Below are 27,590 nucleotides of genomic sequence, written 5' to 3'. Positions count from 1 at the left end.
TCAACAATAAAAAAAATGAACAATTGCAAAATGAAGAAAGGAACTTTTGAACAACATCTCATCAAAGAAGATATTTCAATGGCGAATAATCATATGAAAAGATGTTCCACATCATATGATATTAGAGAAGTGAAAATTAAAATAACAATAATGCATTCCTACAAATTTGTTAGAATGGCCAAAATCCAGAACACTGAGAACACCAAATGCTGGTAAGGATGGGCAGCAATAGGTACTCTCATTCAGTGCCAGTGGAAGTGCAAGATGGTCCAACCACTTTGGGAGAAATTTGGTTGTTTCTTACAAACAAAATATACTGGTACCTTACAATCCAATAATTGTGTCCTTTGATATTTACCAAAAGGATATAAAAACTTATGTCCATGTAAATATCTGTACTCTGATGATTAGAGCACCTTAATTTATAACTGTTGAAACTAAGAGACAATCAGTATTTCCTTTATTGGGTAAATGGATAAACTGTGGTACATCCAGACAATAGTATATTAATTAGTGTAAAAAAGAAATGACCTATTAAGCCATGAAAGTGTTGTTTGTTTGTTTGTTTGTTTGTTTGTTTGTTTTTTGAGACGGAGTCTTGCTCTGTCATGAGACTGGAGTGCAGTGACACAATCCCTGCTCACTGCAACCTCCGCCTCCTGGGTTCAAGCGATTCTTCTGCCTCAGTCTCCCGAGTAGCTGAGACTACAGGTGCGTGCCACCACACCTGGCTAATTTTTTTTTTTTTTTTTTTTTTTTTTTTTTTTTTTTTTTTTTTTGAGACGGAGTTTCACTCTTGTTACCCAGGCTGGATTACAATGACGCGATCTTGGCTCACCTCAACCTCCGCGTCCTGGGTTCAAGCAATTCTCCTGCCTCAACCTCCTGAGTAGCTGGGATTACAGGCACGTGCCACCATGACCAGCTAATTTTTTGTATTTTTAGTAAAGACGGGGTTTCACCATGTTGACCAGGATGGTCTCGATCTCTTGACCTTGTGATCCACCTACCTCGGCCTCCCAAAGTGCTGGGATTACAGGCTTGAGCCACCACGCCTGGCCATTAAAGTGTTCTTAAATTCATATTACTAAGTGCAAGAAGCCAGCCTGAACCGGCTGCCTATCATTTAATTTCCAGTAGAAGAAAGATATTCTAGAAAAGCAAAACTTTTCTTTTGGAGACAGTAAAAAGATCAAGCAATGATTGACAGGAATTGGAAAGGAGGCAAGGATGAATATGCATACCATACAAGATTCCTGGGGTAGTGACAATACTCTGTATGATACTGTTATGATGGATTCATGCCATTGGAATGTATAACATGAAGAATGAACTGAAACAATGCGCCCATTTCTGTGCATTGTATTAGAATCACTAATGAGTAAACATCCAACAGACTTAGAGACATTCAATAAAATAACTGTCCACTAATACAAGGTAAAAAAACAAATGTAGAATCTGGGTTTTCTCTGAATTAAAGTTGACTAAAAACACATGGTAAGTAAATGCAATGTGAATCCTGGATGGGAGAAAAATCATCAGTCATTAAAGGCATTATTCAGTAGTTTAAACAATTTGAATATGAATATGAGGCAATAGTGTTATATTTATATTTCTTCATTTTGACAAGGAAACCAAAATTATTTAAGATAATGTTCTTCTTTTTGAGATATAAGAATTAAATTATTTAGAGGCAAGGGGGGAGAATTTCTATTTTCTTGTTTTCAAAAGAAGATAAAAATACATATCATACATATACACAAAAATATATATGTATATGCAAACATATATTTTAGATACTGAGAAAATATCTAAAAGAAGATAAATAAGAAAGAGAATGAGATGGAGAAGGAGGAGAAGAAAAGAAAAAAATGGGAGTAAAATGTGAACAAATCAAATAGGGGTATGCATAATTGGAGAATCCTGGTGAAAGTTATATGTGATTTCCTTATATTAATTCTTGTAAATGTTATAAATTTGAAAATATCTAAATTTATACACACAAAAGAAAACACATGCACAGTTATGACAAACATAAAACAATTTTCTTATTTCATTTACAGGAAAAATTCCTACAAGAATCTTATTTTATTTATTAAATCATATACATACAACTTATAAATACATAATTTTATTATACTTGATTTAAAATTATAAACTAATTGTGAAAATATTTCAGTACTTGCCTTCCAGAATTATGTTCTTTTTCTCAATTTGTACCTACATTTCTTTTTTATTTAAAAATAATACTTGGTACTGTTTGTGTGTGTATATGTTTCAGGGGGTGGGTGGGTAGTTTATTGAGAGACCTGGTCATTTCTTGTTGATAAATGGGCATGCAGATAGAAATATAGATAGTTTTGTCTGTCTCTGTCATCTCTGCCTCTTTCTCTCTCAATCTTAAATACACAAGTAAATATTACTGATGCAATATTAAATAAAATAAACTTTTGTTTATATATCATTTCTAGTTTCTGCAAGTGTACAGATATACAGAGATTTTCAAAGTTCTAAACTAAAACTCTCTATTCTAGTAAGGAATAATGAATGACTCTTGAATTAGAGGTGATTCCCTTTTTTAAAAAAAAATTAATTTTTGATTTCAATCTTTTGTATAGACAGGGTCTTACTTTGCTGTCCAGGCTGGTCTCCAATTCCTGGTTTCAAGCAATCCTCCCAAAATGCTGGGATTTTCTGAGGATAATTTTTCTGAGGATTAACTGAGGATTTTCTACAATAATTTTCCTAGCATTTAAAAAGACAGAAATCCTTAAAAATCTAAGTAATTTTATTGAACTATGTCACGACTTCATAGATGGAGTTGATGCACCATGAATTGCTCAGGAGTAGTAATTTACAGCATAATATAAATGCTCTAACGTTAATGCAGGATAACTTTACCCTTCACCTTGTGTATGTACATGTTGGCTCCCTTTGTGCTCTTTCAACCACTATTGAAGAGATTATTCACCCTCCACACTGTGTCTTTCTCTAGTTTCTTCTTCACTCTATCAAATGGTCTTTTGCATCCATGAATTCACTCATTAGAGGAACTGCAAATGTGACAAATTCCATAGAATAGGACATCATTGTCTAGAACCTGATTAACATGGTTTTGGTTTGAAAATCAATTTGGATAAAATAAGGCTTTCAACACTAAGATCTTCTAATTTCCTCAAAAATTTTACCTTGCTTAGTAAAATTTAATAATTTTTCTATACTTTTATTCATATTGATGCTATGTTTCTCAATATTTAACATTTTGCAATTTTAAATATTCACCAATATTCCATTACATTTTCCATCCAATTATTACTGATGCAAGAAAAAAAACTATTGTTTGCCAGCCATGGTGGCTGATGCCTGTAATCCTAGGACTTTGGGAGCCTGAGGCAGGCAGATTGCCTGAGCCCAGGAGTTCAAGACCAGCCTGGGCAACATGGTGAAACCTCATCTCTTCTAAAATACAAAAAAAAAAAAAAAAAAAAAAAAAAAAAAAAAACTAGCTGGACTTGGTGGCATGCACCTGTAATTCCAATTACTTGGGATGCTGAAGCAGGAGAATTGCTTGAATCTGGGAGGCAGAGGTTGCAGTGAGCAGAGATTACGCCATTGCATTACAGCCTGGGTGACAGAGACAGACTCCATCTCAAAAAAAAAAAAAAACACAAACTATTGTTTTAGAATTGCCCATCACATGAAAATTTCTCTTGAGTGTCTTACATCATTTTCATTGTTGACTTAAATAGTTTGGGTCTTTGTTTAAAACAGTCATTCTTTAGCAGATACAGAAAGTAGCTTTGTATTCTTAATTAGGTTTAAGTTTATACACAAAATGAATGTTGCATTTTTTCAGAAGTCTTTTTCTTCTATCCAGGTAATAGTAGTTTCTTATTTTCTTATTGATGTCATCGATTATATAAATTTATTCACTAGTATTAGATATATTTTATGTTTTTATTGTAGCTCATTTGTAATAATGCTCTGCTATTTTTCAAGTACTCTATAGAAACAGTTTTTTAAATGATAATGAGAAAACTTTGATATGTGCCAGATATATTCAAAACTTTGAGGTACCCATGTAAGTCAGACAACACTGCTATGTCCAATTAAAGACATAACCTGCTGATTCAAAAGATTCACTTGGCTAACATTAAACTCTGGCATTTCTGGCTTTAAAGACTGAGTCTTATTTTTCTTTTTTTCTCATCACACTTAACCGCTTTTTTCAATATTGTGATGTCATTTAGGTATCCTCTAGTGAAGCCAAAGGCCTCCAAAATTTACCAGATAAGGTTCAGAGATAATTCCTATAATCCCTATGTTATTTTTAATATTACTAAGCTAAGAAAAAAATAATCAAATTTTTATATGTATTCAGTATTTATAACAAACATTAATGTATAGATATAAATGTTGAACAATTACGACATAAATATAGACTCTACACTTCAAAATATTGTATTATACACCTTAAATACAGTTAATATTCTGTCAATCAAAATATATAAACATATTGACAGATGTTATGAATATGGGTGTAGAAATACTAAACAATTGATATCAAATGACTCCTATGTGTTTCCAATTAATATGTAGTTGTTTCCAAATCGCTACTCTAACATGTATTTTTAAACTTGATTAAATTAGTATAGCACCTATAAATAGAAATAATTTGAAAAATGTTGAAAACAAATGAGTTATATTAAGAAAGGCTTTCCAATTATTATTAAGATTAATAAGACAGAGAAATACATGGACTGTAATAATTTTTTAAATATTAAATCTAGAGCAGTTTTTGTATGAGTTAGACAGCTGCCTCATATTTTACACAAAAATAATTATAGGCAAATTAAATATTTAAATGTGAGACATAACAAAAAATCACAACACATTAAAAAAAGACTGATACTAAAAAATTAATCACAACATCAAAACAAAAATATTTCCAAAGATTATGGGAAAATGTTGATATGTGGTAAAAAGTTTTACCATGTAGGCTAATAGATGTACTTTCATTAGTTTCAAAGTAAAGTTTTTTAAAAGTTTGTTTTTAGAGACATGATCTTGCTTTGTTGCCCAGACATGATCTCTCAATGAATTACAGAAGCATGATAACAGCTCACTGCAGCCTTGAATTCCTGGACTCAAGAGAGCCTCCCATCTCAGCCTCCCAAAATGCTGAGATTACAGGGATAAGCCACTGCACCTTAATTTTAAATGAATCTTTAAAATTAAGTTTAATAAAATCATGCAAATCTCAGTTTTTATGTGTACAAATCTCTTAAGAAATTTATTCTTAAAGAAAAAATTTATAAACGTATGCAATGTTTAATTTCATTATTAATAAAAAATAACAGAAACTTTTTATTCTAAGTTGGCAAAAGTAGAAATGATGGCAATGCCCAGTGTTATTAAGACCTTTGGAAAATTGATAAACTGAAGAACTCTTGAAGGAAGGGAAAATGTGAAGAGAAAAATCTCGAGAGATAGACCAAAACGCAGACAACATCATAAAATTATTTGAAAAAGTACATATACTTGTTACAGCTCACCTTTTGAAAGAGTACATCCTATGGAAGCAAACAACATATTTTCAGAGATCTGTATGCATGATATATTCATTATACATTTTATATAAAAATCAATAAATTGCAAAAAAGTTTAAATATCCTATAAAATGTAACTGGATAAACAAAACATGATACATTAATAGAAGGAAAAACTCTAGTCTCTCCTAAAAGAGATAAATAATGAAATTAAAATGGTTAATGAAAAATATATACTTAGTATCATGCTAGTCTTGAATATGATTGCAGTCCTTTTTTTTTTTTAACAACTTTCAGACTTCAGACTTTTTAATCAAAATGTAATGTGGGTTAATAATAGATATTTTACACATCACAGGTGATATGGTTTGGATCTATGTTGCCACCCAAATCTCATGTTGAAATGTAATTCCCAACAGTGGAGGTGGGGCCTGGGAGGTGGGAGCTGATTGGATCATAAGCATGGTTCCTCATGGTTTAACACCAGCACCCCTCACTTCCCTGTGCTGTCCTCAGGATAGTGAGTTCTCAAAATAGCTCGATGTTTAAAAGGGTGTGCTCTTCCCCTCTCTCTCTTTCTTCTGCTCTGGCCATGTCAGACCTCCTTGCTTCCCCTCTACCTTCTGCCATAATTGTGAGTTTTCTGAGGCCTCCCCAGAACCAGATGCTGTCATGTTTTCTGTAAAACCTTCAGAACCATGAGCCAATTAAATCTCTTTTCTTTATATATATATATATATTTGTTTTTTTTTCTTTTTAGCCTTCTATGAAAACACACACTGTGCCTAAGGTGGGCATGCTCCTCCTTTTGCTTTCAGGAATGCCCTGCTCCATGGAGTATACATTGTTTTTGTTTCTTTACTTCTCTAATAACCCTGCTTTTACTTAACTTGCCAGACTAGTCCCAAATTCTTTCTTGTGTAAGATCCAAGAATCCTCTTTTGGGGTCTGAATAGGGATCTCTAGCAACAGTTGTGCTAAATACTTAGCATGACACTTGTGTAACATGGCTAGCCTAAAGTTAGAACCTAAGCAATGCCATTTTATAAAAGAAAAAGCTGTTTTTGAAATAAGTTGTAACGGCTGCCCCATTCTCCTCACTATAATTGCTGGCCTTGGCTTCTGTAAATAAAACTGCTAGTTTGCTCTGCAAAATACTCACAAAAGCTGCTCACCTTCTCTTATCAGTAACTGTCAGAATTGCTAGCCTTTGCTTACCGGTAATGACCAGGACAAGCAGCTCAAGCTAATTCCATCTTGACTCCTGCGACTTGTAATAAGTAACTAAGGTCTGTAAACTCATGTTTATCTTGACTTCTGTAAACCACTTTAGTAACAATCGAATGACAAAAGTCCCCTGGCCCTCGGAATGTCTGGAGCCCTCATCTCCGCCCAGGAGGTGATTTACAGAATCCACAAGCCATTGGAATGTCTGAAGCCCTTCGCCCATCCCTGCTCCCAACGTGGCTTTTCGGGTATTGGCACCCTCCTTTCGACACCACAGGTTGGAGAGACCTGAGTCCTCCATGGCCGCCGGCAATAAAAAAAACCCTGCAATTTGGCATACTTTTGTCTTGGTGTTGACTTTCTATGCTCAGTCCAGTATAATACTTGTACCAGGGGACCAAAAATTTTTTACTATGGCAGTTGTTGGAAAATTATGAAAATACAAATTCCAACTATTTGGAAAAAGAAACCATCTAATCCTATAATCTTATGTGGTAACCTAATTGCTACAATTGCTTTTCAAAGAATAAAATGTTAGTGTGTGTGTGTGTGTGTGTGTGTGTGTGTGTGTGTGTGTGTGTAGAATTCACTGAAGAGTAGTGAGGTAATGGGTGTTTTCATTTAAGAAAGTTTATAGAATTTTGCTTTCCTAGAGGTATGAAAATTTGTCAAGTATAAAATGGCCTGGTGCAGGACAGTTGAGTAATAAATGATGCCTGGAACTGATAGAGGCTCTAATAATAAGCTTGCATGCCATCTACACAACTCCTAGCAATCACATAATTTATTCTTATTTGTTTATTACCTTAGAGTCAGTTACTTGCTTTAAATTTTTTAAAATATGATCTTTTTTTATACTTCTATAATTTATCTTCTAGTTCCATGAAATGAACAGTTTATTTTTTTCATATATATCTGTTATTTTAACTTATTGGAAATTAAAAAAAAGTGCTGCATGAATGATCTAAATTTCTGAATAGTAAATTTTACATATATGTATATATATACACACACATACACATAAAATTATTAGCAATGACTTTCTGATGGTATAATTATAAATAATTTTTTTCTTCATTAACTTTTTTTGTAAGAATTTAAAATTATTTTGTACTTTCTTGATAATAAAATACATATTTACATGGTAAACCTACACATGGGAAATATAAGTAAAATGTTAAATAGATAGTGTCAGTTTACAATAAAATGTTAATAAAATTTGAAAAGGAACTGTATTAGGCTGTTTTTATACAGCTATGAAGAACTACCTGAGACTCACAGTTCACATGGCTAAGGAGGCCTCGGGAAACTTACAATCATGGCAGAAGGCAAAGGAGAAACAATGTATGTCTTAGATGACAGCAGAAGAAAGCAAGCAAAGTGGGGAGTGCCACTTTAATACCATCACATCTAATGAGAAAGCACTCACTGCCATGAGAACAGCATGAGTAAAATTACCTCCATTTATCCAATCACCTCCCACCAGGTCCTTACCTCAACACATATGGGGATTACAATTCATGATGAGATTTGGGTGGAGACACAGAGCCAAATCTTATCAGCAACACATTAAATTCACACTATATGCTGCATTCACTCAGCATGTTAAAAAATACAACTTAGTATCTTTCACATTTAACTCTTTTGCATTAAAAAGATTATATATGTATGTTCATCTGCAATTAAAGGATATAGATTAGATGGTTTTACTCTTTAGTAACTGTTTTGGATCTAAGGAAGTTTTATTTTTTTTTAGTAAGAAAGGTCATCATTGCCAACAGAGAAATAATTAGATTACAATGCATTACCTGGAATGCTTTTTGCTTTATAAAACATTTTCCAGTAAAGTTCTATAAAAAATGGAATTTCTCCCCCTTAGGTTATATTTCACAAGGATTATGAGTATTAGTTGTCTTTCTTTTGATATCTGCCATGAAAGCTCTGCCTGGATAAAACCAGCCAAACTGTCTAATCACCTACAGCTATTTGTGATAGTCACTATGCATGAGAATGATAAGTGAGAGATGCAACTCAAGTGTTCCCACTGGGAAGAAAGTCTATCATCATCTGTCTAACACTGCTGTGGCTCCTTAAATGAAGGTTTCAATACCTGGGAATATTTTTAAAATATGCCAAAGCCATCTTTGCTCACTAATCCCTTGGACAGTTGAAATGCTATAATGAAAATATTACAAAAGTGGCTCTTATAAGAGACATTCATATGTTTTCCCTGAAGTTTAGGGCACATTGTTTTTAGCGCCTTTCTCTCAATTAGCATTTCTTCTTAAAAGACTAATGCCTAATTTGCATGTGCATGTTTTAAAAAATTATATTTATTAAATAATTAGTGACCAACTATTAGTTATCTTTTAAGGGGTTAGGAACTAATATTCAAAATAAGGCATTCAATAAAAATCAGATGTAGCAATATAGCGTATCAAAATCTGAATATGATAAACAGTCTTTCAGGTAATTATTCCCTAAATCCAAGTAAAAGTATAATTAATGGGAGTAAATATATAAAAATCTAAACTAATGCAAACTTCACTGAGAGCTATTTGACAACATGTACTGAGAGCTGAAATCAATGTGATTCCCTGTCTCTATATTGAAAAATATTGGAGAGTTTCTGTGTCCTTATTGTAAAATGCTAGGGACAATCAAATATTTGCTTCTGGAAGATATGACAGTGAGCCAATTAAGATAGCTTTCTTATCAAGACTAATGTGCTCAGGACTTACTTCTATACCCTTAATTCATTTTGCCAGTCAATTCAAAGCCACTTTATCATAAATTGTTCCTAATCTTAGGCATTTACACAGATTACAAGTCCTACCTTAATATTACACAAATCAGGTCATCAAATTCTATAACTATCCTCTCCTAATTTTTCCATACTGAGACACCACTAATACTATTTCTAGTTGATATTCCTTCCTTATTGCAGTTAGTCTAATCAACTTAAATTTATTTAATCAACAGCTTTTTCTGGTGGTTTTTGTGGAGGGCAACAGTCAATACTTTCAAAGCAAGTGAAACATCACATAAGACTAAATATTCCATTTCCATAAATTTATTCTTAGAAAATAAGTTTACACATAGACATGCAGATACACCAAAATGTGGAAAGGTAGAAAGGAATTGAGAGATAAAATATTACCTACTGGGTACAAAGTGCACCGTTTGAGTGATGGGTATACTAAAAGCCCAGACTTTACTGCTACACAATATATCCATGTAACACAACTATACTTGTACCAACTAAATCTATAAAAATAAAAAAAGAAAATAATCCACATTCAGTTAATATACATATGTAATTATATGAGTGTTAATTGAAATGCCATTTACAATCAAGAAACAAATATTCAATAATAGATGTTATTTGAATTAGCATATATTCATAAGGTAGAATGACATAACATAATGAAAAATCAAGGAAATAGATGGACATATTGTATTATATTCAAAAGGAGTGAAAACAAATGATAAAATGATTCTTGTCTTCTATTTTAACCAAATCTGTTACTTCTCAATTGTATTCATTTCAGTAAAGAATAATAACACCTATCTTGTTGCTCCAGCCAAAAATCATAAGGATTATTTTCATTACACTTTTTGTCCCTATCTACATATATTGTATTAATCTTTACACTTCATTTAATTACGAATTATATATATATATCCCCTTTTATTATTTGCATTGCCTAATATTGAAGCTGTGGGGGCTCAGGACACACCACCCGAAAATGGGACTATGGGAGACTAAATATGCTACCACAAAATATACTCCTTGGCATATTTTGAGATGACTATTCAGAGAAGCTGCAGACACAGGAATAGCTCTGAAAAGCTGTCCTTTTGTAAAAGAAATTTACATCTATCTATATTAGTAAACAGCAAATTCAAGAACAGGCTTTCTCTGAGCCTCCTTATCTGCTCAAAACAGATCTAGAAAAGATCATATCAATGCTTAGCCCAGAAGGAGTTTGGCATAGCCCATCACCTATTCTTCTGAAGGCTGCCTGAGTAACTTTATCTGTGTAGTAAAACAACCTTTGTTCACTATCCTCCCCTCACCCTCCTATGGCTTGTGTTGCCACCTCTCCACAACAAGCCCCTATTTCTTTCTCTAGCTCAAAATGCTATTTAAGCTTTAACCATCTGGCCCTACTTTGAGTTTTATATTTTGTGGGACTCCTGTGTATATGCACATAATAAATTTGTATGCCTTCTCTCTCTCTCTCTCTCTCTCTCTCTCTTTCTCTCTCTCTCTCTCTCTCTCTCTCTTTTTAAGAGATAGAGTCTTGCTCTTTTTTTTATTTTTTAAGAGAGAGAGTCTTCCCAGGCTTAGCCACAAACTCCTGGGCTCAAGGGATCTTCCTGCCTCAGCCTCCTGAATAGCTGGACTACAGGTATGAGCCACAGCATCCAGATTTGTCTTACTAATCAGTCTACTGTCAAGATCATTACAGAGCTGAAACCTTCAGAGGGTGGAAGGAAAGTTTTCTTCACTGCTATAAAGTCATTATTATACCTTTCCAAGGATACCGCAATACCAGCCACCCTTTCCTTTCTTAACCTTTAAACAAATTCTCAACATAGTAGCAAATTGGATTATTTACAAATGCAAATGATACAATGCAAATCACTGTAACATCTATTCATTGCAATTAGAATAAAATATAAACTCTTATTATAGCATATCCTATAAAATATAGGTAAATATATATTCTTAACTCTCCAACTTCATCTTTTATCATTGTTTCTAGTTCACAAAAGTCAACTTCACTGATTTCCTGTATTATTTTTCAACTAAGTCAAACTCTCAATCACTTTGGGTCTTTACTGCTGTTATTTCATTGGAATGGGCTTCTCTAGCATTTCCTTATTTTCTGAATATTATTGGGAAATATGATTTTAAGATAATCTTCCCCAACCCAAAATGTTTTTCAAAAAGATACAGAGAAAGAAAACACATATGCTGGTTTGTGTATTTTGGCAACATTATCATTTTACAACTTTGTATTAGAAAAATGGTCTCATACACAAGCACACACACTCACACCCACACACAATTTCTACAAAATTTCACAGAGGAACCCTCCACAAATTGTTCAGGTCAAAAAAGAGGAGACTGGGTTAGCTCCCCTTCTCTGAACAATACTGATGTTGGGCAGCTATTTAGGAGATAAATGGTTTCTTTAGATAAAGACTCATAAATCTGATATTTTTCTTTTCAAGTTCTTGACAGCATTAGTGTTCTTTCTCAAAAAGACAGGCAAAGCATTTGTGAGGAATTTAAAAGGAAAAGAGTTATTTAAAATAATAAACATACAATATCCCAAAACGAATAAAAATCTCTATTCACATCACTATTAGGTTTTTGGCCATATCTTCTAACACTGTAAGCCAAAGTAATCACAAATCTGGTTAGACTAGGGTTCAAGGTGGGGCATCGTTTGAAAGCTGACACATTTTGTACATGATCTTGAGGGACTGTGTTAGAGGAATTTTCCTGTTCGGCTAGGGGATTTGTTTCCAGTTCCCCCCCCCAACCCCCCCGCCGCCTATGGCTCCCAGGGGATTTGTTCAAGGGAAATAACTTTTCCCACCTCTGGCCAGAGAAAGTTTGAAATCCTCCTCATTGGATTAGAACAAGAAGGGGAAGGGAATAACTCCCGGGTATAAACTCCAGCCACCCAAGCCTGCAGCAGCACCCCCTCCAGGTCCCTTTCCATGGATTGGAAGCTGTCCTTTCACTCTGCCTAATACACCACTACCACACACTCTTTGGGTCCATGAGTTCTATTTGAGCTGTAACAATGACTGTGACACCAAGGCCCCCTTTCCCGTTCATCAGGGTTGGAGAGGCCAAGAACCTGAGTTCCAGAAAATCTGGTGGCGTGTAATCCGATTACAATCTCTTAAATTGTAGTCCTTTAGGAAAACTTCCCTCCTGCCTTCTCTACTGCATCTTTCCTAAGTTTTGATCTCTTTTCTGAACAGTATAACATTTATTTTTATTTATAATTTTAAATGTATCTAAATTAATTTTTTATAGAGATAGGGTCTCCCTATGTTGGTCAGGTTGGTCTTGAACTCCTGGACTCAAGTGATTCTCCTACGTCAGCCTCCCAGAGTGCTGAGTATTAGCTACCATACCCAGACAACATAATACAACATTTATTATGTAGCCACTTTTAAAAATTATTTTCATAGATGATTAACTGTGTGTGTGTTTGGAAGGTTTAAAATGGAAAGCTTATTTTCTATTAAAAAATAATCTGTAGATTGGGAAGGTATAATCTTCAACACAAGGGGTGGTCTCCACAGAACAAAGGGAGGGACTAGCTTAAATAAAAAAAGTTCTCACCTAGGTTCTCAACCAGGTCCACTTATGCAAATGAAAGTTTTACACCTGTTCAATTCTGATTGGTCAAAATAGTTGAGCCCTGATTAGGTGGTTTTTAGACCCCAAACCAGAAGTCTCTGTCAGATGTTTCTTTCAAACAGGCAGTGAGTGGCAGGGGAGTTTCCAGTCACAGTTTATCTTGACACTGACATGGGGAACCTCTTTGGCTTGGCTGTAAAAAGGGAGGTCCTGTAACACTTAGTTCTTTCTAAGAACGCAGAGTATGTGATCGTTTCCTCTCTTAACTATGTAGGCCTGTTTCTGTTTTAACTTTGAGAAGCTCAGTTAGCCAAGGAGAGTCCATTTTGTCTGTTGGTGGGGGCAAAATTTAATAACACATAGAAAATAATGTCTTACATTCTTAAAGAGCTAATTTCTAATTATTCTATATATCTGTCCACATATATCTACAATTTGAGAACATCTGAAATACTTACTAAATTGATTTTTTTTACATGGTAACTCTACAAACATATTTTGACATGACATTATTTTTCCTGTGTCCCAGATGTTCAATGCTATGATGTTTTATTGAACATTTAACAGCCATATTTTGTATAAAATGTTAGCATTTAAAAGAATCTCAAGAAGTTACATATCTTTGTGTATCTGAGGACATTTCCTTAAGCAAAAAGATGTTGATCTAAAAGTTTAGCAGTGTGGAACTTCATGGGGATTTACTTGGATTGTCTTTACTCGCATAATATTTAGCAGTTAGCAATTCACTTACTCATTTTGTACTTCTCCTTGGCCATCGTTTGCCAGAACAATTAGATTCCACAATAGGAAATACATTTTGTTCTAAAAAAAAATTTTATTATTTATTTTATTCTTGGATATGTATTTAAAATTTATTCTAAATACATCAAATATAAAGTAAGATTATCTCTTACTGTTGGAAAACAACAGTTTTATATTGAAATTACTTTATATTTCAGAGGAAAACATATTTCTCCTTGCAGTACTTAGATGAGTGATTTGGAATGAGCCAGCCACTGAGGATCAGAGAACTTGCCTTCAAGTTTTCATGACACCACTTGTGAACAGAGCTCTGGGCAACCTATTTTTTATTATTTTTCTCCACATTGGAATTTTGTATAGCAAGTAGGCTGGAGCACTGGTCTCCCATCAAGCAGGCATTTATGAAATAATTTTACATATGTGTTTCTTGAAACTGAGAATATACATTTTTGGTTAATAAGGAAAAATGTGCTTTTTTTAAAAAATAAAGCTCTTTATATATGTTAAAGATAAGTCTTTACCTTTGAGAAAAAAAATATTTTTAATACTATTCCACTGATCAGACTTAAATACCATTGATCTTTCACATTCTTTAATTAGTTAATTTAAACGAACAAAATAAATTCAGGGGCATGATAAAACAGATTTGATAAATGCTATATTTTAAAATTTCTATTAAAGCATGTTATAGTTCGCTTTTGCTTCATTTTTTTAAATAATATTTAATTCCCCATTTCTTTTTTCTGATTTTTCCAATGTAGAAAAAAGGTAGTCAATCAAGTAAGTTCCAACTTGCAAGTTAATATGCCTTTAGCATGTATTTTCTAGCTTAAAACTTTAGTTTTACTCCCATAATTGACTTGAGATAAGTCAACTGACTCTTCTCATCTCTGGCAGCATTTACTATAGTTGCATTTGCACTTTGCAAGAGTATTCAATAAAGATATATCTTTGCCCCTGAGAAGTGTTTTTCTCTAATTTCTAATAGACAGAAGTTTTCCCCACTTAGATGGAACAGGACTCAGGAAATGTCATCAGTAAGCTGTGACACTGTTGTGTGGAGATCTATTGAGAATGCCAATATAATCATCATTTGAATGCAAATATCATCAGCTTCTCTTCGATGACTTCTTTATTCTATTTATTTCTTACACACGTAACAATTTTCTGCTAAACTACAATTCCTAGACATTGCAAACTAGCAGAGTTTAATAGCTATATAAATTAGAACAATATACACATATTACATATTGTCAATGACATTCAGAAAATAAAACAATGTTATTTAGTTTGCTAGACACAAGAAATTAAATGATGTCAGAATAAAGGACTGTTCTCCATATTTAATCAGTCTAACTTTATAAACAGTTGATTATGTTGTTCTTATTTATCAAATTTCACTATTTATAATTATGAATTCTATCACAGACAGCATCTAGATTGAAAACAGCCCTCTACAGATTGTAGATTTAGGGTCATGGTCCACATGAGTCAATCAAATGGTATGTAAGAGAATGCATCAGTGTGTCAGAAAAAAAATGTTAGAATTGAATTTATAATTAGTTTTAAAATCCCACCCTTTGAAAATGTGTTTTGATTCTAACATTATATATTATGTATGATAGAACATACATATTTAATTCTCCATTTCTTTTTTCTGATTTTCCCTATGTAGGCAAAAGGTAGTCAATTGAGTATGTTCCAAATTGCAAGTTAACATGCCTTTAGCATGTATTTTCTAGGCTTAAAATTTTTGTAGATATATCTGAACACAACTGCATTATTGTTTTCATTTTTTCCTCCCTAAAGCCTCCTCTAGTTTTTCACATTGTTTTCAAAGGCTTCATGATACTCTATTAAGTGGTTTCTTTGTAAATCATTTTGCACAGTTTCAATTGGCAAAATATTATCTTCTTTCAATTTTCAATAATTATTTACATTCCTTAACACTATTTTTAGAGAAAAAAATAAATTTAGAAAAATCTGAAGAAATGCATTCTGATCTTAAAGTTGATACAACAAGAAAATTTTAAGGAAGAGACACTTCAGCAGAGAGCTGAGTAACCACCGTGAATGAAATATGCAAAGACAAAGACGGGAAGACAATGCAAAGCTGACTATATGCTCTAAGGGCTGCAGTTTGTCAGACGCCTGTGAGCTGTTACCCCAGGTGCTGCATTTTATGTCATATAGCTCAATTATTGAAATTGTTTTTTAACAATCTATTTTTGGAACAGTTTTAGATTAACAGAATCATTGCAAAGATAACTCAGAAATTCCTGTATAATCTACAATCAGTTTTATCCATGATTAAAATGATATCGATTTCCTATTCCTACTCAGACATATGTCAATATACACAGGGGCTTAGAACAACACAAATTTCTTGTCGTAAAGCAGGTTAGAAGCCATAAAATCAATTTCTCAGCTGAGTTGTGTATCTTCTCGAGACTCTGGGGCAGCAGTCCCCAAACTTTTCAGCACCAGGGATGGATTCTGTGGAAGACAGTTTTTCCACAGATGGATGGGGAGTGGAGTGTATGGTAGGGATGGTTTGGGGATGAAACTTTTTCCACAACAGACCAGGCATTAGCGAGATTGTCATAAGGAGCACATAACCTAGATCTCTCGCATGTTCAGTTCACAGTAGGATTCAGGCTCCTATGAGAATCTAATGTCGCTGATCTGACAGGAGCCCAGGAGCTGAAGCCCAGGAGCCAGAGCTCAGGCAGTAATGCTGGGTTGCTGCCTCACCTCCTGCTGTACGGACAGGTTCCTAACAGGCCACAGAATGATACCAGTCTGCCCCCAGGGCGGTGTGGACCCCTGCTGTAGGACATAATCCATTTCCTTGCCTTTTTTTTAGTTTCTAGAGGCTATCTCTATTCCTTAGCTTATAGCTCCCTTCTACCTCCAAGGCCGACAGAATAGCACTTTTCTATCTCTCTCACACACACATCTCAATTTCATCACATTGGAAACTTTGACCATCCTGCCTCTCTCTTATGACTCTTGTGATTATATAAGGCACGTCTGAATAATCCAGAATAATCTCTCCATTTCAAGACTCTTAATTTATATTTGTAGGTTCTCTGTTTTCACATAGGGTAACAGTTTCACATATTTAGGGGATTAGGAGGCACAATTTTGGGGGGAAGGGAGACAGTATATCTTACACCGATATGGTATATTTTTCACAATTAGTAAACCAATATATTGATATTCTGTTATGTTTTAAAGTCTATTGTATCCAGATGTTTAGTCTTTCCCTAATATTGGTTTTGTTTCAGGAGCCCATCCATGATACCTCACTACTTTAAGTAGTCATGTTCCCTTAATTTCTTAATGGTTGTGATATTTCGCAGACTTTGGTTATTTTTTGATAAGCTTAACTACCTGGGGAATTAATTGTTCAGGTATTTTACAGAATATTTTTAAAATGAGAACAGTCTGATATTTTCCTCATGATTATACAAGAGTTACAGATATTTTGGGAGGAAGACCACAATTGTAAAGTTGCTATCACATCTTATGAAGGGTATATACTGTCAATATATAACTTGTCATTGTAATTGTTCACCTTGATTGCCTGGCTTGAATCATTGTCACTTTTCATCATTCCAAACTTACTCTTCCTTAAGAGTAAATTTGCTCTTTTTAATTCAATTTACACATAGTACTCTTTAGAAGAAACTATGCCAAGACAATCTTTAAGGAGCAGGGATTAATGCTCCATATCCTTAAGGGTATAGTTAGAACATACATTATTTGAAATTCTTCTGCAAGAGAGATTTATCTATTATCCATTTGCTTAAGAGTTTGATCATTTACATCATGAATATTTATTTTATATTTTGGGTTATACTCATACACAGTTTACTTATTTTATTGCTGAAATTGTTCCAATTTTGCCATTTGGAACTCTTTCCTTTGCTCCTATGTCCTTTTCATAGTCCCCATCAGAGTGTGTGCATGTGCGTGTGTGTGTGTGTGTGTGTGTGTGCATGTGTGTTGTTTTGCTTTTGTTGAGCACTTTCTTATTTTTTGACACTACAATACACAAGAGGCTCCAGGCGCATTTTGTGTATTTTCTACCCCAGTCCTAGAGTGAGTCACTCGTCCAAGTGGTCTGGATGCTTTTATTGAAGACTGGTATTGGAAAGCAAGATTGTAAAGTGTTCTCAATAGTACTGAAATCTCACTGTTTCTAGGTTCTTACAGCTGACAAAAGAAAAAAAAAAACATATGGGTAGACACTAATTTATGTACAGGTATTGATCGACTTACAACCTATGCAACTTATGACCATTCAACTTTATGAACACAATGGCTAGCCACAACTGCTCCGCGTCTGGCAGCGCAAACGTTGCCCAGCTGGGTGTACGACAGTGTGGACCAGCTTCCGGCAGCACTATCATCTCCGTGTGCACCATTTCAACTGTTATCCCAGACTCGGTACAGCAATTTGTGTTTTGTGTCTTGGATATTTTTCATCAAACCTCTCCCAAGATGTCTACCAAGAGGAAATTGGCTTTGTCTATGCCTCAGCCTGCCGAGAAGGAAAGAAAGGCCATCGATCTCGACACGAAAATGAAGGTAATTAAGCAGCACGAAGGAGGAAAGAAAGTGAATGTGATCGCACGTGATATGAAGTTATCACACTCGACTGTGTCAATGATTTTAAAGAATTTGTGAAGCTGTGAAAGTTTCTGCACCCATGCGATCAACAGTTATAATGAAGCAATGAAGCGGGTCCATCCACGAAATGGAGAAATTGCTATGTATTTGGATGGAAGATCAAATTAAAAAATGGACACCATTAAGTCTTTTTACTTTGCAGATGAAGGTGAAAAGTCTATTTCAGACTCTGAAGGAGAGTGTTGGAGAAGATTACAGTCAAGAATTTGTAGCAAGCACTGGCTGGTTCCAGAGATTCAAGAAAACATTCCAAATGCATAGAGTTCGAGTGACTGGAGAAGCAGTGAGTGCGGATGAGGAAGGAGCACGTAAGTTTGTTAATAGTCTGGATGAATTAATTACAGATGAGCGCATGTAAGTTTGTTAATTAATTACAGATGAGAGCACATAAGTGTGTTAATAGTCTGGATGAATTAATTACAGATGAGAACAGATTTTCAATGTTGATGAACTTACAAATGAAGAGCTAATCGAACTGGAAGAAGAAAGAGTGGCAGAAGAAGAAAGAAGAGAAGTAGAGAAAGAAGAGGCGGAGTCGGAGAGAAAGTTCACCACTAAGGGATTATCAGACGGTTTATCTTTACTGAATAAATTTCTTATACATGTCAAAGCAATGGACCCAAACATCAAACGATTTGCAAGGATTGAACGGATGTCGCAGGATGTGTTTTGTCCGTATCATGAAATTTATGAAGAAAAAAAGAAACATACAATTCAAACAAAGCTCACCATGTTTATGAAAAAAACAACTCCAGTAACCCCAACTGCTGCCTCAGATGATGACATCAACGATCCGCAGCCAAGCACTGGCGGCCAATAAAATGCTTCGTACATGTTTATATATTTTGATATGTTTTGCAATTGGGAAAATGTTTCCTATGGTATTTTTTACACCTGTATTTTGTATTTTTGTATGCACCTGCATTTTGTGTTTTGTATGTTTTGCAAATATTAAACCAGTTGTACTGGTAATGCAGTATTTTACTTAAATATGATGAATGTAAAAATAAGAAACAAAATGGTGTGGAGATGATACAAACGGCATAAAACGAACAAAGAAAATTATGATATATAACAATAATGAAAGCAAATTATGATAAAATATGACAAAGATTTTTATAACATCATTTCACAGTACTGTACATACAGCCTACTCAACTTATGACCAAATCGTGTTACGACCAGTCTGTTGGAACCAATCGTGGTCGTAAGTTGAGCACTAGCTGTATATAAACATGTATAGATAATTCTATATGAAACCATCTGTATCTATATGAAGCTGAACGTAAGTTCAAACTAATGTCTCCAAATCTAATCCATACTTCATGGGTCATTCTGGGTTCTACCCCACATTTTTCTGTAACCTGTCACTGCAACATCAAATCCCCTCTCCCATCTGATATTTATGTACCTAATTCAATTCCTGTGTACATGTAGTGTGGTTTCAGAATTTTTAACCCGTTACCCTACAGGATACAACTTTCCAACCACTTATAATGCTTATATATAGTTATTTTTGCTTTAGTCTCAAAGACTTTACATTTTCAGTTATGTATTTCATCATATTTCATTATTCTACCAGCTTTTTAATTGATGTTATTTAATGCATTTCTAATATATTTAAATTCTTTGGTCACATTCTGCATTTTGTCCTCCAATTTCAATACTATTTAAAAAAATTTTGAATACATTAGATTTGTTCTTTGCATAGTAAATTTCTGTGGGTTTTGGCAAACACTTAATTATAGTATCATTCACAGTAAAATCACCACCCTAAAATGTCCCTGTGCTTTACCTATTTAACCCTCCCTTATCAAATACAACAAATAACCAATAATCTGCTTATCATCTTTTTATTTTAGTATTTAAACAGCTGATCAAACACAAAGGTCCTACTGATTGTATCCCAAATGACCTTCCAGAAGTTTTGCATTTTGTATTCAGATGTAAAATCTAATTGGCATTGATTTTTTGTAAGATTAATATTTGTGTCAAGATTCATTGTTTTACTTACAGGACATCCACGTGTCTCACCATGATTTTTTAAAAAGACTATTCTTTCTTCATTCACCTGCCTTTCCTCTGGATCAATTTACTACATTTTTACTATATTTGAGTGGGTTTTCTTTGGGCTCTCTATTCTGTTCTGTAATCTATGTGTCTAATACTTCACCAATATCATACAATTTTGATTATGGTAGCCTTATTGTAAATCTTGAAATAGAGTCATGTCAGTCATCTAACACTGTTGCTCTTGCTCAGTATCATGTTAGCCATTCTTGTCTTTTGCATTTTTCATAAACTTTAGAATCAATGTTGATATTGACAAAAGAGCTTACTGCAGTTTTAACTGAGTTTGAGGTAAACCTATAGATTAATTTGGGAATAACTGGCACTTTAATGTTGGCTCTTTCAATTCATGAACACAGAACATCCATTTATTTAAATATTTGATTTTTCAAATCAGTGTTTTGTAATTTTTTTGAATATAGGTCATATACATGTTTGGTTAGAATTTACATCTAAGTATTTCTCTTTTTTTCTTATCTAATGTGAATGATGCTGTGCTTTTAATTTTAAATTCCAGTTGTTCATTGCTAATATATGAGAAAGCAATAGAATTTTGTATATTAATCTTGTATCTTGAAACCTTGGAATAATTTCTTATTGTTCAAAGAGTTGTCACTGCTATTGTTGCTGTTGGAATTTTGGGATTTCCTACAGAAACAATCAGTTATCTGTGAATATATGCAGTTTTATTTCTTCCCCTCCAATTTTTATATTTTTTTATTTTATCTTTTTGTCACAATACACTGGTTAGACCTTCCAGTACAATGCTGAATAAGAATGGTGGAGAGGACATCTTTGCCTTGTTCCAAACGTTAGAGAGAAAGCATTCAAGTTCTCATCATTAAGTATAAGATTCGGTGTTTTTTGTTTGTTTGTTTTAATTTTAAAATTAAATATTGATATCACCTCTATTTTTAGTGTTCTGAGTATTTTTAATTTTTAATTATAAATGAGAATTAGTTTATTTGTCAATGCTGTTTCTGCATCAAGTGATATGATTATATGTTTTTTCCTTAGACTGTTGATGTAATGATGGTTTTCACTGACTGATTTGCTATGTCTTAGGCTCCAAAAGTTGCTGAAAGATGCTATCCCTAGCTTTTACCTCACACAACTCAATTATATTCCTTTATAAAGAGATTCAAGATATGTTGATCCACACAGAGGCTAATTTCCATTTGTTGAAGTGAAATGGCAGGAATTTTAAAAATTTTACTAATGGCAGAGATGGAATGTTAAGATTTCTTCTATGTCACATTATATGTTGTGTTTTGTTCTCAGAAATATAATGAGTATGGAAAAATTGGAGATTCACCACAGGAAAACCAAATTTTAAAACTTGCTGCAAATAAATCTTTTGCTTAGTATATTTCTTCTTCCAAAGTATTACAGAATGAAAGATCTATCACCTGAAGTGAGAGGGGTCACATACCGCCTAAATAGATCAAACAAACACATCAGAATCACTAGGTATGGTGGCAGTAGGCAACCAAAAGTCTTACTTACTTCAAATAGGATGATATTGGCTTGAGAAGTTAAGCAACAGTAGGCAAGTCCCAAAGAAACTGCATGCTGGGCTCTCTTGATTACAGATATTATCCATGTTTTCCTTTTTATTCTCTTCCACTCCGGACTTCCTGACTCTAAGTTGCCTGTGCCTCATCCTAATTTAATTTACTTACTATTACCACCAGCCTCACATTTTATGTAATGTACCATTCTGAGCATTTAAGTTATTACAATCCCCTCCTTTATTATTCATTTTCAGTCAGCTTCCAAGGTATCACACAATTCTTTTCTCCTCCTACTTTACTAGTCTCTCCTTTATAGGGATATTTGCTGAATCCTTTTTCTGTTACCAATATTTTAGTGTTGTAGATACTAGAGATCAGTTTTTGGCCTTCTCTTTTCTACCCACATCGTTGTATCATCATTTTATTCAGTTAGATGGCCTTATAGTGAAATATGTACCTAGAATTTCAAAGCTTTATCTTCAGGCTGGTTACTCTCTTTTAGTCCAGATGCATATATTCAACATGCTACTTGCACAGATATACCCCACACATACTCCACACACAGAGCATAATCTTCTCTAATTCAGCAGATGACAACTTTTTCGTTTAATGGCTCAGACTAAAGCTTTCAGTCATTTTTGACTCTTTTTCTGTCATGTTACATCTAACTTGTCAAGAATTCCTCTTGGCTTTATTAAAAAATACATTATAATTCAACCATTATCTACACCATTGCAACTCTGATCCAAGCCATCTTTGTTTTTGCTATTGATTGATCCAGTAGCCTCTAAGTTCATCGCCTTGCCCCTACCAGTCTATTATCAAAACAGAAGTCAGTGACATAGAGGTCAGACCATAGTACTTTCTTACTCAAGTCATTCAATGGTCTCACTTTTTACTACTCGGAAGTAAATGGAAAGTACTTCAAATAGCCTATAACTGTCCAAATTATTTGACCCCTATTAGCTCTGTGACCTCATTTTCTTCTATCTTGCTTATATAGATCCTGTCGTAATGACCTCTCTGTTTTTCCTCAAACACACAAGCCCCATCCCATTTCAAGCATTTTGCACTGGGATGTTCCCTCTCTCTGTATTGCTTTCCCAATATTTGCATGTATATCACCGGATTAGTAAGACCTGCCCGACCAGCCTTATGTAAAATTGCAACCCACTTATCACTCTCATACTCTTGGTTCCCTTCAACCAACTTTATTTTTTCCATAACATGTACCATATTCTAACCATTATATTCTATTGTTTTACATTTATATTGTTTAATTCATATTATTCCCTCATCTCAGTCATTTTAATATAATTAGGCATAAGGAAACATTACGGTTTATTTTATTTACCATCACTTTCCAGATACTGTAAGCTCTGCCTGGCACATAGTAGAAACTCAATATGTAATTTATGAATGAATGATTAAGCCATTCCATGTAACAAAAAATATGATGTCTGGAATAAAGAAAGCACAATTTTTCTATCTTTGTTCAAGTAACAAAAAGTAGTTGCCAACTGGATGATTCCCAATTTCATATTCCAGAAACAGAATGAAGTCTGTAAAAAAATCCTACCTCCAAAAAGAAGAAAACTTTCTGATATTAAAAAAAGAAAAAGAAAGAAAAGAAACTTTACCAGTGAAGGATTTGTGATCATATCCAAATATTATTGCATAAAATCACACACTAAAAAATATCCCAGTGATGCCCAAGCATAACCTCATACACATAAAAAATTCACGAAGACATGCAAGTATTAGATTCAGTTTCATCAACTGAAGACAAAAACACAAGATGGCAAATTCTTCTTCTTAAGGACTAAATACACAAAAGTATTTCAATAGAAAAAAAAATCTCATAAAAGCAGGATTTCAAGTGACTGTAAAAAAGTTAATGATTCTTTGGGATTTTAATTCCAGTTATTCATGAGGTACATGTCCTCCAGACTCTACAGCTTTAGTAATTGCAATCAAATTCCTTATAGGAATAGGCTACTTTTTTTTTTTTTTTAAGGGAATCTGGAAGAAAAGACAGAAAATATTTCAGAGATTTCTGAGACAAAAAAAAAGAAAAAAAAGAAAAAAAAAGAAAAATAGACCCTTAATGCATCACTTCCAGATTTTATCAAAGCGAGATAAAAAGAGAAAGTACATGCCTGTAGACATTTTCACATATGCACAAAAGTACATACACTCACAAGCATAACTTTCTTTTAATAAAAGGATTCTTATGATTGGTGTTATAGATACCTTCTACAAAATTCTGCAAGCTATCAAGATAGTGTACAGGTATCTGGAATAAGATTTCCTCTCCCTAAACAGGAAATCAGAGTGAACTGGCACCCTAAGTGTAAGATCATTCCTTGCTTACTATCTACTCAAGTATTACAGTAAAGAGATCCATTCCTCTCTTTCATCCTAACCCAAACACTGCCTTAAATTCACCAGGATTAATTTTACTACATATTTACTTATATTTATTTCATTAATGTTATCCCAAGAAAACTCCCATAGTCCTAGTAACATCTTGTATTCTTTAAATGAATTATCATATATCTTTATCTATGTACTATTCTGTATCCTTTACAATGCTTCCTCAAATTCTAAAATTATTTCTGTATGACATTTGAAATTTGTGCTCCATTAACAGTTAAGTATCTCATAATTTTATCATGTGTTCAAGATATCTCTTTCATCTTTATGTTTGAATGTAAATCTGAACCTCTTCTAAGGGCCCTAGTTAACACAACTTACCACAGATCTTGTTCCGTGGGTCCTGGAGGTGCTGTCAGCATCGTTTTTTGTCCTCATAACCATTTTCAAACCATTCTCCCTTTCTACATTAAAAAAAAAAAAAAAGAAAAGAAAAAGAGAAGAAGAATCAGAATTATATGTAATTTCACGATTACATCACACTATGTTATTTTGATGCTTTGTAGTTAAAATTGAAATTAAAATTTGAGTTAATGTGTTTGCATCTGTTTTTTATCCTTTAAGGAACTATTAAAAAGCAAGATATATTGTCTGTAAACATTATTTGTATATTCTATTAAATTGCTTTTTTCACTAAATTATATAGCTTGGTAATGTTTTTGAATGCCATAAATTCTAATAGTTGCATACTATGCTACTATATGGAATTACACTGATTTATTTAACAATTTCCAGGTAATTTTGATTTCATTTTTGCTGGTTAAATAATGCTTTACTTTCTTAAAATTAAACATGTTGCAAACTATATTTTTATCTCAATAGACTTGATACTTATTAAATTCCTTTCTACAACTTGACCTTTTTTCCACAGCCTATTTCTGAAAAAAATAAAGTAACATTACATTTTGGATTACAAAGAAAATCTCAATGAATTTTTAAAAGAAGGCATTTCAAAGGCTACATTTTATGATCATCGTGCATTCAATCTAAAATATAGTTTACAAAGGTATAAAGGAGAAAAATAGCCATATAAAAATACATTCCATTAAATAAATTTTGAGTCTAAATGTTAATAAAAAACCACAATTACCTAAGCTTTAGAAAGCAATGAAAATAAGAACATTGTATATCAACACCTACAACATTGATCAAAAGTCAAGTAAGAAAGAACATTATAAATGAAGCATTCTGCTCAAAAAGTTAAAAAGAAAGCATAAAACAAACACAGAAAGCAGGAATGTCCCAGGTGCAGAAAGAGTCAGGCTTGAGATTTCCCTGAGTTCTGCACTTCATAATTTATAATTAAAACAAAGTAAAAAAAACAAAAAACAAAAAACTGGATTATTACACTGAAAATCATGTGGCCTATTTCAGAGTCTTTCATAAATACTATGCTTTTTATCACTTTTGCCAAATGGCCCATAAGATGCTGCCTTCTATATAACACCGCAATTTTAAACTGCAAAACATTACATGTTACAGAAAACATTCTGTGGAAGTCCACTTTGCCAAAATATCCTAGTTCTATATAACAAGGCTGTGCAATAACTTGTAAATGAATAAACAAACATCACAGGTAAGCTAAACTGAACATTCAAGGAAACATTTTGAGCACCTTGTAAACTATAATCATCCAGTCCCTCTTGGACTCCTGACTCTGTTTTGGCAATTTGGAAGCAAGATGAAACTAGATAAAGTGTTTACTGCAAGAGAGGGTGCCTCTGCTGTATACAAAGGGAATTGTAAACTTAGCCCTGTGATCCTGCCATTAGTCTTTTTAATGATTCTGATCCACAACCTCCCTGAGTTAACATCTTTTTCTCTCTGTGCTTGAGCTTTCAGAAGCCTAGAGGAACCCTGACTTTTTTTTTTTTTTTTTTTTTTTTTTTTTAGCCTTTTATTAAACTTAAGCCTAGAAATAAGGGAAAGCTAAAGGAAAAGGATTAGAGAGGTTTATTCAGCACTGTCAGAGAAAGAAAATCCCTGCCTTACTGCCAGATATATTAAACTCCTGATCTTGCAATTGCATAAAATTATCACTGGCATTATATCTATGTCAATTAAATCTGGTGCTGCAGAAAATGATTTAACCAGTTCCCTCTTTCAATGTCATTCAAGAACTCTAATTAGTGTGAGAGGTGTGTTTCTGTTTTAAGTAGTGCTATAGTCATCTAGGTATTATTCAAAGGCACCATTAAAACTCATTAATATGGGAGTATCTCAGAGGAGTTTATGGGCTTTCAGGAGAGTACTGTTCAGACAAGTTTGTCCATAAAAAGTAATTTGTATTAAAAATGTTAAGAGTATAGTGTTTTCCAACATGAGAAAATATTTCTTTCTGTGTTGTAAGCAGATTGCTAATGTTTCTGCTTATTTATCAAAGATGCCTCATTTTTATAAGACCTAGATTTTTGTTTCTTATTTTATTAATAACCTTCACAAATAGACACAATTTTTTTCAATACCTAGTTTGTGTTAGAAAAGAGAAAAGCAATGAATGAAAGTTTAACTTTTCTAAGTTTACATAGTAAAGCTTCTTTTACTCTTTTGCTACCCTCCTCTATTTTATTGTTGATCTTAACTACAAATAAACTTGTTTGGCAATAAGAAAAGATTTGAATACCCAGTAATGAATTGAAAATTGTAACTTGGAAAGTATTGCTTTTAAACTCACACATTTTCCTATCTATCCTTTTTGATTAGTACAAAAGCTCATTGACCCACCATTCCATTGAATCTCAATTAGTTTTTGGATAGTTTGCACTATTTTATGGTGGAAGCATGCCTGATAAAACAGATTACTATAACCTGAGAATAGATTGCTGTTCTTATGTATTTTCAACTCTATCCAATTCAGTACTGAACATATAGTTAGACATTCTTTAGTGTTTGTTAATTAACACTATTTTCTAAACAGAGCAGTTCAAAATTAATAACATA

At 33.4% G+C, this 27,590-nt stretch overlaps 1 long non-coding RNA gene across 1 annotated transcript in view; it reads right to left on the bottom strand.

The window, feature by feature from the left end:
• Positions 1–27,590, bottom strand: part of LOC104650533 (uncharacterized) — a 488,551-nt gene that overhangs the window by 75,140 nt on the left and 385,821 nt on the right. The window contains exon 2 of the long non-coding RNA XR_744133.1: positions 24,972–25,054. This is a non-coding gene — a long non-coding RNA (uncharacterized LOC104650533). The remainder of the gene's footprint in view (positions 1–24,971; positions 25,055–27,590) is intronic.

This window comes from Saimiri boliviensis, chromosome 1 (assembly GCF_048565385.1).
Source record: "Saimiri boliviensis isolate mSaiBol1 chromosome 1, mSaiBol1.pri, whole genome shotgun sequence".
Classification (NCBI taxonomy): Eukaryota; Metazoa; Chordata; class Mammalia; order Primates; family Cebidae; genus Saimiri; species Saimiri boliviensis.
The sequence above is the reverse complement of the archived record's forward strand: the minus strand, read 5'-3'. Positions and strand labels throughout refer to the sequence as shown.